Below are 15,213 nucleotides of genomic sequence, written 5' to 3'. Positions count from 1 at the left end.
GCGCAATCACCGACATAAAGTGAGATTTTAATCATCGGCGCCGGGTACGTGTTCCGCACGCAGCCTCTCTCGCTCGCGCGATAAGATCGCGCGTGGACTCGTTAAACGACACTGTAATATCGCGTCGCACATTTTGGATTTTACGATGCTCGTCGCGTAAGACTCGCGACGATGTAAATCACTCTCCGATACGCATATACGATCGCATTAGCAGTCGTTGCGCGCGTAAAGTCCGACTTTTACAATCTAAATTTGGCGAAACATTTGCGTAAAGAATATCTCTCGGACGTCGAGTTTATTTCAAAAATTCTGTCTTTTCTTGTACCCTAAACGTAAGTGATTTACGAGAATTTCTATTCGTCGGTATGAAAAACAATAAAATAATAAAATCTATCTTAAGTAAATTTCTTTTGCAATAAAGAATTAATTCAGTTTTAACATTTTTTATGTTGATTTAGATTAATATTAAAAAATAAATTTCTCCGAATTTGATATAGAAGTTAAATAAATTGTAGGTATTGTATTATTACATGCTTAAACCAACCGATTTTTTTGTTCGCAAATATATTGTATTAATATTTCATATGTAGCGAAAACTGATGCAAATGCGAGATGAATGACCGGCGACGTTATTCACCTCTTTTCACGTATAGCTCATCAATACGCCTCCGGTTAAAGGAAGGTCGAGCGGACTGCTTATGTAATTATTAGCTTAGTTACGACAACTTGTCGTGATATTACCGCGCGTGTGGGGTCTGTTTCGATGCTGCTGGAAAACGGTGGCACAATACCAGGTCGGGTACATTACTACACGTCGATACCTCGATCGGCACGCTTTGCTCACCACTTCCTTACACGTCCACATCGTGTACACTTTCTTGCAAGGCCCGTCGACTAATCCGGACATTAACATTCAATGAACTGACTCACGCTGTGTAACAGAACGAATCAGGAAACCGTTTTTCCGACCAGTTATTAATATACCAGAGGTACATACGTCAACATACTTTATATAATTATATAAAATCACGTTTCTCTCTCTCTCTTTCTCTTTCCTGATATTATAGGTTCTCTTTTGCCCGTAGCTGATTAAGGATCGAGTTCTTGATCGATCCGAGAGCCACTCTTTTTTCGACACGGAAACAGTTATTAAACCTAGTAACACAAAAATATATGCATGACTTTATCAAATTATTTCCTGCCGTTTCGCTCCCTCTCTTTTACTTTCACGATACATAGAAATATGTAATCAATAAAAACATTCGAAGCAAGCTTTTACTAGAAGTATAGGAAACAATATTGCTCAAATTTTGATATTTGATCGGTGTCTCTATCATACTTTTGATTCATTAACATTTCTGTCTAACAAATTCTCTTAAAAAATATCAAATTCAATGAGTCAATCAATAATTTATGCATTAGGCGACATCGAAGTACATCATTCGGCATAAAAACATCGTCGACGTACAAAGTAGATACTCCCCGGATTAATTCCAGCCGACGGAAAGACCCTGTAAAATCCCTTTCTCACGCCTTATTACGGCAAATGCAGACATCCTGTTTGTCTACGCGATACAAATTAACATTCCAAGTCGAAACAGCGATGCTTAACACTGTACGTCTGTTGCCTCAAATAGTAGTAAATGCTTTTCAGACCGTAAATAACCGGACCCGAACTGGTTTATCCCCGCACATGAAGATGAGATATATCGTACTTTATCGCGTCGTTGCTTGTTTAACGCGCGAGCGTGCATAACGCGCGCACATCTACGAACACGCGTAAGCGGATTGTTATTATATACATGTGTTATAATTTTATAATCGCTCTCATAAGAGGAAAGAAGCGATTTGAGGGCACAGAAGTTTTTTTAGTTAAATTAGGAATGAACTCAAAAGATCAGGAAGATTAACATTAGAAAGATAATATATTGAAAGAGAAAAGAAAAGAAGAGGAAGGGGGGGTATATACAGGGAGGTGTGATGAGTTAGATAGGGGGACATAGGAAAGTATTAGTCAGAAAGCAGGAGATTTGTTATTAGCCGAGTTTATTATATGTAGGTGTATGTAAATAGTGTAAGGGTTTTACAGTTAAATTGAGTATTGTAAGATGAGAGAGTTGCGTTAATATTTTAAGGTAAAGGTAAAGAATTATTAATATGTCAATATGTGGTTGAAAAATAGGAAAATGGTTGTAATATTAAGGTAGAGGTAGGGATAAAGAAAAAGAGAGAGAATTATGTTTTGTAGTTTTAAGATTAGGCTTTGAGTTTCGCACGCAGAAGTTATGGAAGATATGAGTTTAAGGTATATGATAGGTTCTGGAGTATAAGGTTTATTGAGAGAATGCATTAGATATCAAGTTTTATAAGTTTTAGGATGGTTCTTCCTGAATTAAAGGAGATTTGAGAAGAATTTAGAAATATATGGAATATTAATATTAGTTGTTGCGCGTTGTAGTATGAAGGTATGTGTGTGTGTGTGTATAGGTGAATAATGTCCGTTTCTTGGCCTACTGCTGAAGCGGACTAGGTTCAAATAATGTTGAGTTTAGGTTGTGAGTTTAACGTGCAAATAATGGATTAAGTCGTTTAGGGCTTAAGGAATGGTTTTTCTAAAAGAAATTTTAGAAAGTACGGAATAATGAATTAATAGTTGCACGCGTTAAGTTAAAATAGTTGGTATATGAGTGTGTATAAGGTATATTGTAAACCAAGTCCATTTCTTGGCTTTTTGTAGCTGAAATTAAATAAATAATCGCTCTCATAGCAGATTTAACGATAAGTCGCTTAAGTAGTCGCTTAAGACCCTAATCAAAATGCCCTCACTTCATGAGTTATGCTTAGTTGCTTCTTTAAGTTAGTTGCTTCTCTCTCTCTCTCTCTCTCAACTTATAATTACCAGTAAGTAATAAATTCTATCTAAATAAAGGCATTTTAAATTGATACTCGCATCTCTCGAAGTCTTTTCGAAAGTCTCTTTATTGTTGACTCTTTTCCGCGATGCTAATTGGTTCCCTCGCTGCGCTAACTTCGTGAGCGGCTGTCATGAGTGTCATGGCCTATTTTGACAGTTGTGTGTATCAGTTGTATAAAGCTAAATAGAGCGCGCGTATCGCGCGTCTGTGATGTCTAGTAATACATAAAATAATTTGGAAATAAAATGTCAGTCGAGAGAATAGCCTTAAACGTGGCTGCGCTCAAAATTTCTGAAGCTTTAAACCTGCTATTATATTATCTTTAGAATATTTGGATTTTAGAAACATTATCTTAGCTTTTTCATTTTGTTTTGACGAAGAAAAATAAATTAAGATAATCATTTATTATCTTTTATTATGTTTCATTATATAAGTTAAGATGGAAAAATGTTATTAGCCTCATAGCTGGCTAATGTTTATCCTGCCTAGCGAAGCCAATAGTCTCTGGGTGTCATTTACATTCAAGCACGTGCCTAACTTGTCTAGGCGCAAGATTAGACTCCCCTCGGCAGAGTATCTCGAGAGCCTCGTTATCCGATTCCCCATTGGCTCTCGCCAATGGGTTGGATTTGCGATGCCGCCGACGAAGATTGCCCGGATGTTTTGCATACTTCTGATTACGCGTTATCGATCCCGCTGAGCAAGATCCGGAGCCTCGTCTCCTCGGGGTTACACGGCGGGTTTATTAACTCCCGTGTCAGTGTCCCGTGTCGCACTTTGTTACTTCGGCTGACAACGTAATCTCAGTACACGCCGCCCTGGTGCATGCTCGATAATCGATACGCCGATCGCTAGTGTCGTTGCCCAGAAGAAACATTGTGCGTAAAAGACCTGTTTAGCATCGACATGACTTTCGACGCGATATCGCAGTATCCAATTCAGCTGTTCGCGGCAAAATGATGGCATAAATAATTTATATTACTTTAAGAGTAAAAAGTGTATATTATATTTTTTTATGAAATAATTTATCATTATAGAATTATGTTGCGCCGGCTACCGGCATATACAAAGGCAAGAATCTTAATTCCTATCTAAATGAAATATGGAAATTTAATAAATTTAATTATAATTATAATATACTATGATATGAATTGTATAATATCAATTTCAATATATTAACGCAATATAATTATGTGTAACATGAAGTATGCATATACATTATTCTTCTAATTCTTGTTACTTCTGTTAAAAAGAATCGTCAATTCATATTATTTGGTTAAAATTTAATAAAATAAATTAAGTTGTAAATTATGATTTTCTCTAAGAGTTATCGTTAGTAATGTTTAATATTCACTAAAGTAATAAATCCATTAGAATCTATTAGAAAATAGAAAGTATGTGCTCAGCGTGCTCAGTTTCACAAATCCATTTCTTGTTGGGAAAGCTTCAATGTTAAATATGGGAAGGAAATATGTTAAAGTTACAATGGCTTACACCTGTGTGACTTATATGGAGCCATTCGTCGAAAAAATATTCTCGCATACCCATATTTTCGAATCCCATATGTCGCATCGTGCACCGTGAAAGTATCGTAAAAAGTATCAACGACGCGAGCGAGAGCTTGAATTCTATCCTTTAGCGTGGCGCCAGCCGAACGAAGGTGTACGCGGGGTCTGCAGGGGTCACGCAGGTACAAACTCCGCGCATCGTCATTTTGTTCCGTATATGTTAAGTGTGTTACACGTGGATTATGCCCGTGCACGTTTTAACTCGACATAATCGTATCCTTCCCCGTTGCGCGACCCACTTTACAAGGTCGTGGGATCAAGCATCAGGCAGGTGCAGACAGTACCGTTTATTGTTTTTTAGCGCGGAATCGCGCACGCCACGATATATTATTCGGCACGCTTAATGCGGCATTAAGCCGACGAACATAATCATCTTCGACGTTTACATCGCGGACCCGTCACGAGCCGAACAGGCGGCAAGGGCTCTATTAACGCGAAACCTGCTGTTAACGTCATTATTCATATAAATCTATTCTTATACTTCATCGTGCCAACGCTAGATCCAAATGCAACTTGCCTCAAGTTTCGCTTGAGAATGTAAAAATTGTCAAAAGTATACGGAGAATATACGATGTGACAGTAACAGAATGGGGTTTTCGACCAATATTTAATATGGGCAAAAAATGCCTTTAAAAAAAATGCAAAGAAATACGTTGTCACACAGGTGACACTTGTGATATATTATGGGTAATACTTCGAGCGCGTATGATAATTCGCGACGAGCATATACCGCTACCCACTTCAATGATCTCTGCCGGTGTTCCCACGGGGAGAACAAAGCTCTGCAGCAACAGGAGCGGACGCGCACTTGTCGACGAGTTGCGAGTTCCGAGCGTGCGAGTGCCGACGAGAACTACTCGAAGTATACAAGCACATTGTTGCGCCATCGCGAAGTTCACCTTATTGGAAATACTGAACGGGAAATACTCGGGAGCCCGCGCGATTGCGAAAGGCAAACGATCGAACGTTCAGGAGATAGGGACTGTAAGCGAGAAATTCGTACACGTGTATATTAAATAACTAATTTCTTCTAATAAAAAACTACTGCGGATCAAGAAAGTCAACAAATCTTTTTTCAAGATCCTAAACAATAATTATTTAGGAAATTTATATTTTTTAATTTGCAAATGAAATATGTAGATATTATAAAAATAATCTTAAAGGCATTTTGCTAAAGAAAGGAAAATAGTAATTTCCAGAGAGGGTAGAAATACAAAATTTATATATCTCATTAATTATAATTAAGAAACAATATTTCCTACATTTTATGAAGCAAATCAAGATTATATTTGCTCTCTCTCTCTCTCTCTCTCTCTCTCTCTCTCTCTCTCTCTCTCTCTCTCTCTCTCTCTCTCTCCCCCTCTCTTTAATGATCTTGTTTTGAAAAAAGATCTTTTGTAATTTAATGTGTCTCTCGTTTCTTAAGGTAAGCCACTATTCTAAATACATTTCGTATACTTTTTACCAGATGTAAAACTGGTGTGTCGTCCAAACACAAAGACGCTTAACAGATTCGTCTCGTCAGATTAACGATCTTGGTCAAGGAGTCGCTCACTTTCAAACCTAGCGAGAAGGAACGTTGCCGATCGACTTGAAACAGTTTGATTCACTTATATTTATGCGATATATAAAATAAGTATCAAGCCGTTCGTGCTCGGTCGTTACCTCGTTTAGCCGGTTAGGAACGGTGTGGCGCCGAACGATCAACCGTTTGCTTGATGCATACGGATCGATAATCATCGAAAATTCGAGGTCGATCGGTACCCGTGCACGATTCAGGCATTCGTGGAGCGTGCTAGAAAAATCGTCCACCAGCCTTGCACGAATTCGCGTATCGTAGCACGATAGGGTACTTAGAAAGGCGCCCGCTCGCGGCCCGCAACGGCCTGTTTCCGGCTTTGCAGACACGTGCATCTCGCGATTGCATCTGGCGATTGGCATTCTGGAAATTTTCGTGCCCGACGTACGGAGAGAAAAAAAAGTATCGACAAGTATTCGCTGACGGCTGGAATCCGACTGTCCCGTTTGCGCGAATTTTTACGGTTTGCTGCGGCCGTTAGCCACGGCTGACACATTCTTCCTCTTATCGAGACGCTGCATTATTTCTCTCACGTCAGCAGATTATCAGATGTGCAAGAGATACCGCGACGCGAAACGTATCATTACAACGTGTGCGGATATCTGTAATGACTCATCTTTCACTCTTGATTGAACGTCGATGAATGTTCTTCGAAGAGCAACAACGCAACGTGTTCCGCGAATGCAATTTGCAAATCACAATATTGTTACAATGTTTGCACAGTCAGTTTAATCCCTGGGTAAAAGTCCCTGGCAGATTGCAGATTACCAGCTGCAAAATGCTACCATAATTCACAATCATAAGGCGAAACCTACGCGCTGAAACCTTCGCGCGTTTTAACTTCTCATTTTCCTCAATTTGCTTTTCTCGCGAACTGGCAACGCGCGATTTTCGCGCTGCTTATTTTTTCGCGGCTCGTTGTAACCGCAAAACAGTGCCATTATGACGTCAACGTTGTACGAAATGTTACATCAAGATATTTCGCGGATATCTCGCAAGACACTTCACTGATGATTTAAAAGAAAAAGAAAGAGGAAAAACGAGACAAGAAATGTAAAATCTTTTATTGAGCGATATAGAAAACCGGTCTTCTCCTCGACGCATTTGCATTTAAATAATAGATCAAAGGATCGGATTTAAAACCAAATTTTAAACTTAAATAATTAAATAACATTTTACTTTTAATCATGATTTTTCCAATAAACTTTACAGAAATATTTTACAAAACTTGAAAATGTCACATACCTATATTGTATAGCTTTCCCGTTTCTGTACTTTTCTACCATAGAGATTTGATAGCGCAACGTGAGATAAAAATACGCGTTGTCAATATTTTAGAGTTTCAGAATTTATGTGTCAAAAAGTTACAACTTTATAGATATGTTTACATTCCTTTTCAAATGATCAAGTCAATTGTGAGCAATTGAGAAAGAAGAATTAATAAAATAAAAGAAGAAGCACGGTTAATAATTGCAAGTGTGTTCTCGCGTGTACGCGAAACGTTATAATCAGCATTCCAGCAGCTCGTTGATGCAATGCCAGTATTGTGACGGCGTATACACTTGCACGATAAATTATGAACGCACATCATTGTATTCTCCTCGTCATCGTCGCCGTCGTCGTCGTCGTCGTCGTCGTCGTCGACCTTCTGTCGTATACGTTTCGTTCGCGAACGCGCGCGCACTTCTCTCCATTTTTGCCCTATCGATATCCTATCATTATAACTAAAAGGGAAATGGCGGTAGGTATTATTATTGAAATGTCACGCGATCATGTTATTAAGCTGTCTCGTAACACATCCATTCGCACGACAAATATCGTCACGCGAAACTCTCGCTACGCTCGTCGACGTTATTACATCGAGATAATAAATTGTACGGCCGACCGCGCACAGATTTCCGGCACTTATGCTGGTTAACGTGCGTCGGACACTTGTAACGTCAATTTTCCATGTCTCTTTATGTTGCTTTATGTATACATTATTTTATCATGTGTTATCATCCTGAAAGAGGCGCGACGAGATTCTCGCGCGATTATCACGTATCGAGCGATCTTTAGATCAGCGTTAACATAAAAAAAATAATTTGGATATTTCTTATTAACATATATCTTTTTGTAGGCATAAATTCGCCTAACTGTGATAATAATTATTTTCCGTACTACATTAAAAAAAAAATTTTTTCTCCACTATTTCCTGATATTCCTTTAAAAGTAACTAAAAAAATAATTGAGACGATAAATAACGCTAGTAAAGTTAATAATTAAATGACAAGCGTTACGTATATCTCAGATTGAACATCCGGTATGATAACGTTAAATCACTTCGCGACCTCGCTCCCTATATAAATAATAGCATTCCACGACGCAATATTTCCTCTCGTCGGAAAAAAATGCGGTGACTCGAGATTCTAGGCGTGATCGCGGCGATTAAGCAAGGGACACCTGCCAACCCGCAAGCTGCGGTCTGCTGCAAGCTTTGCGAAATCACGGCTGTGAACTATCGGTTGTACCGCGCGCCGTGCCGAGGTTGCGTACTGACAACCACTGATTTCATTCTGGGAGGTGTCAGGTCCGATTTACGACACGACACGAATGCCAATAGCCTGGCAGTGAGCATAACTCATTTCGCTCCGTGGCCGGTGCGCAACGCAGTTCGGTACAGCTCTTGCTCGCAACGGAGCGATTTAAAACGTCGAGTTTTTCTCGCCTAGAAGTGAGGGCCCCGCTCTTGTATAGCTAGGCGTGGTAGATCGGACCCCGATGTAGCCCACCTTTCCAAGGCTCTCAAGGGTCCGCGCAAACTCGCATTGTTCTCCTCGTTCGCGCACCCTCGCAGACATTAACGCGGCCGGAATAATTGCGAGTCTTATATAGTTATGCCCTAAGTGTTCTCAACTATTTTTATCGTGTGACCAGTCAATTCAATGAGTTTACGGCGAAATGTCTGGTCATTGTTCTCGCACGGATATGGAAATACGATTTGACGGCTGAAGACATGCTCGCGTCACATCGTGAGATAAACGTCGCTCTGAATCGTTGAAGTGCAATGAAGAAAAATTGAATGTAAAATGTACTCGAAAAATCCAAGTATTTTTTTTAATATTATAATAGAATTGTAATTTTTCATGCAATTTTTTCATAAAAGAGAGCGATATCAAGTGGGCTTATCATGGAAAGGACTCGTGACGACTATTATCCATGTTTTCTATACTTATTTACACATGATATTTTTGAACAGATAGTTAAATTTACATAGAATAAATTTCTTTCCTGACGGTTTCCGTGTTTCTTTATTATATTATTCAAAGTAGGGATACTTGGTTTTTCTTCCGGACTTGTCGATTATTCCCAGAGAAGATAAAGAGAAGCGAGGTGTGGCAGGTTGAATGTAGCTTTTCCAGGGCAGTGCCGTAACGTATACGCCGGTGCACTTGCATTGTTCTCTAACGTAAAAATGTTACGATCGGTCTATCAGCGCGAAAGGGTATACGATGGAAATAATCGTAAATTCTATTAGGCAACAAATATTTATCGATATTACAATCATTTTACGCAGTGCTCTACGCGATATCCGCTTCATACTCCGAAAGAAGAAAAAGAACAATAATATTGTAACAGCTGTGAAGAGCCGTTACTATTTATTGTTAGTACAACAAGAAATACTTAATCTTTTGCAAATGTTTATATATTAAAGATAAAATTTAATTTAGAGAAATATAATGTAGATTAATATATAATTTTAGATAAAAAATAATAAATGTTACTTTTTTATTAATCTAAATTATAATAAACTGTTATAGATATCCATAAGGTAAATTCTTTTTTTAATTTGTTATATAAATAATAAAACAAAAACTTTAAATATCTTTATAATTCTCAAAAATTAAATAAATACAAAATGGATAAAAGTGATATTGTAACATCTCAGTGAAAAATATCTAAAATTATAATAAAAAATACTAGAAAGTAAAAAAATTAAACATCTATTGAATAGATTAGTATATTCTTTTTTCTTGGTCGTATCGTTCTGGCTATGTGTTCCCGAATCGTAAAACTGCGTTACGCAAACTGAAAGCATTGTTTTTCCCATCCAGAACGCTTATTATATATTGAGGCGTGGTAGATCGAATCGATACCGGGCGACCGACAGGTACCTTAACGAAGATATAGTCCAGATAATCCTAACGATAAATCGACAAGCCATAAGTTACGCCACCACGTTCCGGCACCAACGATTATTTCTTTATCGCTGAAAACGCGTGCACACGATTCCCTTCTCACGCGCTCCAGCGACGAAGATAAGAGGGGAAAAAATTGTAGTGGGTGGGAAAAATTGAAAACAATCCGTCTTCCAGCATCTTTCATCGAGATAGAGCCGGCTCCCGGATCGCGGATCCGCTACGGATTTAAAAAGCGATCTTTCTCGCGGTCGGGTTTATGTTCAGGCGTGGTAGATCATGCGCTGATGTAACAATTCGCTTTTATGTGGCTGGCAAATCCGCCGAGGTTCGCATTATGCTCTAAGTCACACGTACGTAATATGAATTTTGGAGCGTGCTCCATGAGAAGGAAGAGAAAATATTGTTTTTACGTTTATTACGTATCATAAAGAATACATGTAAAAAATAGATGTTGGTATAAATAATTAAATAATAAAGTTGGATATATTGGTCACCAAAGAACTGCTGTGTTTAAAAATTATTTGTGTCAGACAAAAAATTATTTAGACATTAATCGTAACTTACGAACGAAAATCTGTTTTGTGTGTTCTGGAAAACATGGAAAATATAGAAAATATGTTACCGCTATTAATAAATCAAACTTTCTCATTTCAAGATCAATCCAATGGGAATGCGATAATTCTCCCTAATACTTATTCAAGTGTATACGTGATAGAAGGCTCGTGTAAATACACGATGGATTTGCGGTGTCGGAATATGTCAGAATGTGTCACGTTGCCGTTGCATAAATCTGTACGGTCTCTGATCGGCGATACAGCAGCGCGTTGCTAGATAAATACCGGAGATATCCATTACTACGAAGAGAGAGAAAGAGAGAGAGAGAGAGAGAGAGAGAAATTCCAACAGTATCTGAGAGGATATCCATGCGCGCGGGATTGCGTCGCAAAGAAAGTGCCCGATATGAGAGATAAAGCCGAGATGTTTCGAAACAACATCGAAAAACGATAAAGTTCTCTACCGACGAAACTATTCACTGGTATTTGTTCGAGCACAGTTGCTACCGTAGGTCAAAATGAGGAAAGAATCTGACGTGATTCAGCACTCCCGCCGACACACAAATTGTTCCACGAAGAATACGAATCATTCGCGCTGAAGTATAGGAACAGACGAATACGGTCAGACAAATCGTTCGCGGCCAAGTATAGGAATAGATTAACGTAGATGAATCATTTGCACTCAGATGGGTACAAATTAATATGGTCAGTCATTCGAAATCAAGAAGAGACGGGCAAACCATGACCGTAATCATGCATCGGGCTTTCTCGTATAAAAAATTCAATTATGTATAATTAAAAGATTTTTTCGCTTTCTTGATTATTACGTGACATTAAATATTTATTATTATTTCAGTGATGTATAGAAATATGTATATAAAAGAAAAATATGTTTAGCATTAATTTCTAAATACCTTATATAAATGTCATAATAATAAAAATAAATAAATAAATATATGTAGTAAAAAGAATATATTAACATAATAATTTAATGGAAATACGTGTTGCTTCAAAATAAGTTAAAAAATTTTGTTCTTAAAATATTAGAATTGTTCTTTCTTTTTCAGAGAACATGTCATTCAATACTATAAATAAGTGAGCAATATTTCTTCTGGAGACTAAAAATGAGTCGGTGTATTTCTAGACGTGAATGAAATTTCATGGTCTGTTAAGGCTACTCTCTTTTGCGGTACTCTTTCACACCGCGTTAACATGCGAATTAGACGCGGCTAACATATAATCAGTCAAAAGCACTTGCGCGCAATATATCCGAGAACGGTTTCGCGCTAGCGAATTGACTGATAGACTGGGCCAAGTTACAGGCGGCAAAAAAAATGAAAGAGAGAATGAGAAATACGAAGAAGAGAGACACAAGACAAAAAGGAACAAGAATGACAAAGCAAGGTCAAGCCGCATTCATACGCGTGAATTTCAAAGCTAAGATCGATTTCACACGAAATCAATTTCACAACACTGGATTAAACTTTAAATAACGCACAAATAGAAAAGCTTTTAACATAGTTTAACATTAAATTTATAAATTAGAAATTATACGCGTTAATAAATCGATCTAGAGAGAATAGAAACACGGAGAAAAGATAAATCACATTCCTGAGAGAGATTTATTCGTCGGAAATGTTATTGCTAATTAATAATGATTTAGAAATATCAATCATCAATATAGAAATTTTAAGGTTTTACCGTTCCAATCTTTTAGAAACTAGAAAACTACGAGCGTGAAATTATCAAAGCTAACATACATTCATACAAATGTGATATAATTATCACTCACCAACGATGTCCGTGTGCAACCCGCCTCAAACGCCATTATTTTCCATTGACCATCATCCAAATACCGGATCTTGCAGCAGCCCGACATATTTTAATTGGATATAACTGTAATTAGATAATGACGAGGAACTTAATAATTTCCCAGAAAAAAAGAAAAGCAAGGCAAAAAAAGGTCAACTTTCTCTTTCGACAGAGAGAAGCAACGATAACTATGCTAAAATCAGTAGAGATGAAGTCCTGATTTCTGCATCAGTAAATAGAAAAAAAGCAATAATATATAGAATAAACAATTTCAATTTTTTGATATATATATATATATCTATATATATATATCTTGTTTTAAAAAAATCGTATATAAAGCGAAAAATGGTTCACATATTATCCTAATTACAGGAATTGAATTTACACTCAAAACAACTCGTCATTCTCTCTCAACGCATGCCAATACATCAATGACAATCGTCTGACCGACATAATGCACATAAATGCGCGCCGCTCTCGCGAGTGTGTACATTTCTTCAGCGAGGCAAACGGCGGAAACACGTGAAGGATGCGGAGGGAACTGGAAAAACGTCAAACGGGGGGAAAAAGATGAGGCAACAAATGAATGTGAACGAATGGAACGTAAAGAGAGGTAGAGAGAGAGAGACAGAGAGAAATGGCGTGGTCACGCAAACGAAGGAGAATTGCCCGGATAATACGTACGTGCGAGTACTACTCGCGAAGCATCGCGAGACGGGGAGAGGGAGGCTCTCCTCACTCGGCTAGCTCTCACTTTCACGGAGTCGCCGTGACCGAGATAAAGATGGTAGCGGGCGCGTTGCTACCACCATACGGTGGACTGACCGCTAACGTCTCTGCACCATATATGGCTGCCGTGTGTGCACCACGAGAGCGTATACACGCACGTACATATGTACCGTACCGTGTATAAAACGTGCGCGTTACGTGCATGCACGTGCACCGCGGCACAGGCACAGGTAGCCGTCCGGCATGTCGACAGATCCGAAAGGATCGATAGATCAGTCCTTTAATTACGACCTGTACGCACAACCGCGGCCTCGGCTCTGTGCGCGCCAACGCCAACGATTGGATCGCCGCGCCGTGTGTGCCCTACTGGTACACATGACGCGTCACGGTGTGCGCCGGCTGGATGTTAATCAAGGTGTAACCTCGCATTTGGTGATGCTGATCGCATCAGTCGTTCGGCTTGAAAGCTCGGCATACGTATATGTGATGTCAGCGACAAAAAACTTTCTTCTCCAAATCTCGAATTTATTATAACTTTCTGATTCAATTGTACATTTGGTATATTTGTATTATTTGTTAATCCTATTTTATTTATCAATTAACAACGAATTAATTAATTAATAATTATAATTTTATATTAATCGTAATTCGATGGAAAATACAATAAAAGATAATTTACATAAAGAAATATTGTTAATAGCACGAAAACAAAAAGAATTACTAAAATAACGTTTATAGCATTACTTATTCTTGTTACAATTACTGTTGAATTGATTTGTAACGCAGGCGACTAGTTTATAGCGCGAGGTAATATCATAACGCAAGGCAATTTTAGACTAGAGAGTAATCTTTCATTAGCACTTCCTAAATTGTCATTTTGATGGAACAGTATAGGCTGATTAAAATGCGCATTCGTTAGCGACTGCTAATTTAACGATGATAAAAATAAACGTTCCAGTCTTTGATTATACATGCTGTGTTGTAAACGCACCAAACACAATGTACCATAAAAGACGCACAAATCAGATGCAATAGAATATTGCCACCGGTTATCTCTCCCTCTCTCTGAACCGAAAAATAGGGAGCTCATCTTTCCCGATTTATTATCTCGCACCGGGCGGTGCTAAATAAGAGAAAGAGAAGCTGCAAAGAATGGCAAATAAGAGACGATACGGAGCAACGATACACCGTTCGACACGATTAATCCGCGGATTTACGCGGGCTTTATCGGTGTAAGTATGCATTGGAATCTCAGAATACAGAAGGTGGTCAATGCGGCCGAGCAGGAAGGTAGTCACGATGCAGGGGCGAGCATTATTTCAGAAGGGAAATCTGACTCCTACAGTGCGCAATAAAAGATGCTGAATTTCATAATATCTCATCGAGAGAGGCCGAGAAGAAGGCCCTATACGTTCTCGCACAAAGAAACTAGCACGCGCGAAAGATGACCTCTCTTTATTCTCTCTTTCTCGCCTTTTTTTCCATTTTATACATGCACATTCTAAGGCTATATATATATGTCTTTGTTTATACACAAGATTCTGTTTGTACGTCGCGAATGATCGCGACCGTATAGAAATCGAAAGTGGATTCTTAAGATTTGCCATAAGTGGCACCGATCGCTCGCGAGGACCTGTCCGTACCCTATATGGATTCGTCGCAGATCCACCGATCTATCCTTCGATCTATTCTCGATTATGACTCACATACCCGGCGCCACTTTTCTCGCGGTTCTCACAAATCTGCTGAAAGAAGTTTCTACCGATGTTTCCTTATAAAATTTTTTTAAATTTTATTTATATTATATGCATATTATATTTGGTTTGCACATATATATGTTTTTTCGATATTTCTAAATGTTTTTATTTTTTGTAA

The 15,213-nt window shown here is 38.3% G+C and overlaps 1 protein-coding gene and 1 long non-coding RNA gene across 3 annotated transcripts in view; one reads left to right on the top strand and one right to left on the bottom strand.

Moving 5' to 3' along the window:
* The window catches only part of Blo (bloated), a 115,720-nt gene that overhangs the window by 36,842 nt on the left and 63,665 nt on the right, over positions 1 to 15,213 (top strand). The gene's annotated exons all lie outside the window — the stretch shown is intronic.
* Positions 1 to 15,213, bottom strand: part of LOC143907731 (uncharacterized) — a 201,708-nt gene that overhangs the window by 143,148 nt on the left and 43,347 nt on the right. The window contains exon 2 of the long non-coding RNA XR_013259954.1: positions 12,590 to 12,693. This is a non-coding gene — a long non-coding RNA (uncharacterized LOC143907731). The remainder of the gene's footprint in view (positions 1 to 12,589; positions 12,694 to 15,213) is intronic.

Source organism: Temnothorax americanus, unplaced genomic scaffold (genome assembly GCF_048541705.1).
Source record: "Temnothorax americanus isolate GAGA-0224 unplaced genomic scaffold, ASM4854170v1 Scaffold87, whole genome shotgun sequence".
Lineage (NCBI taxonomy): Eukaryota > Metazoa > Arthropoda > Insecta > Hymenoptera > Formicidae > Temnothorax > Temnothorax americanus.
This window is presented reverse-complemented; position numbering and strand designations above follow the sequence as displayed.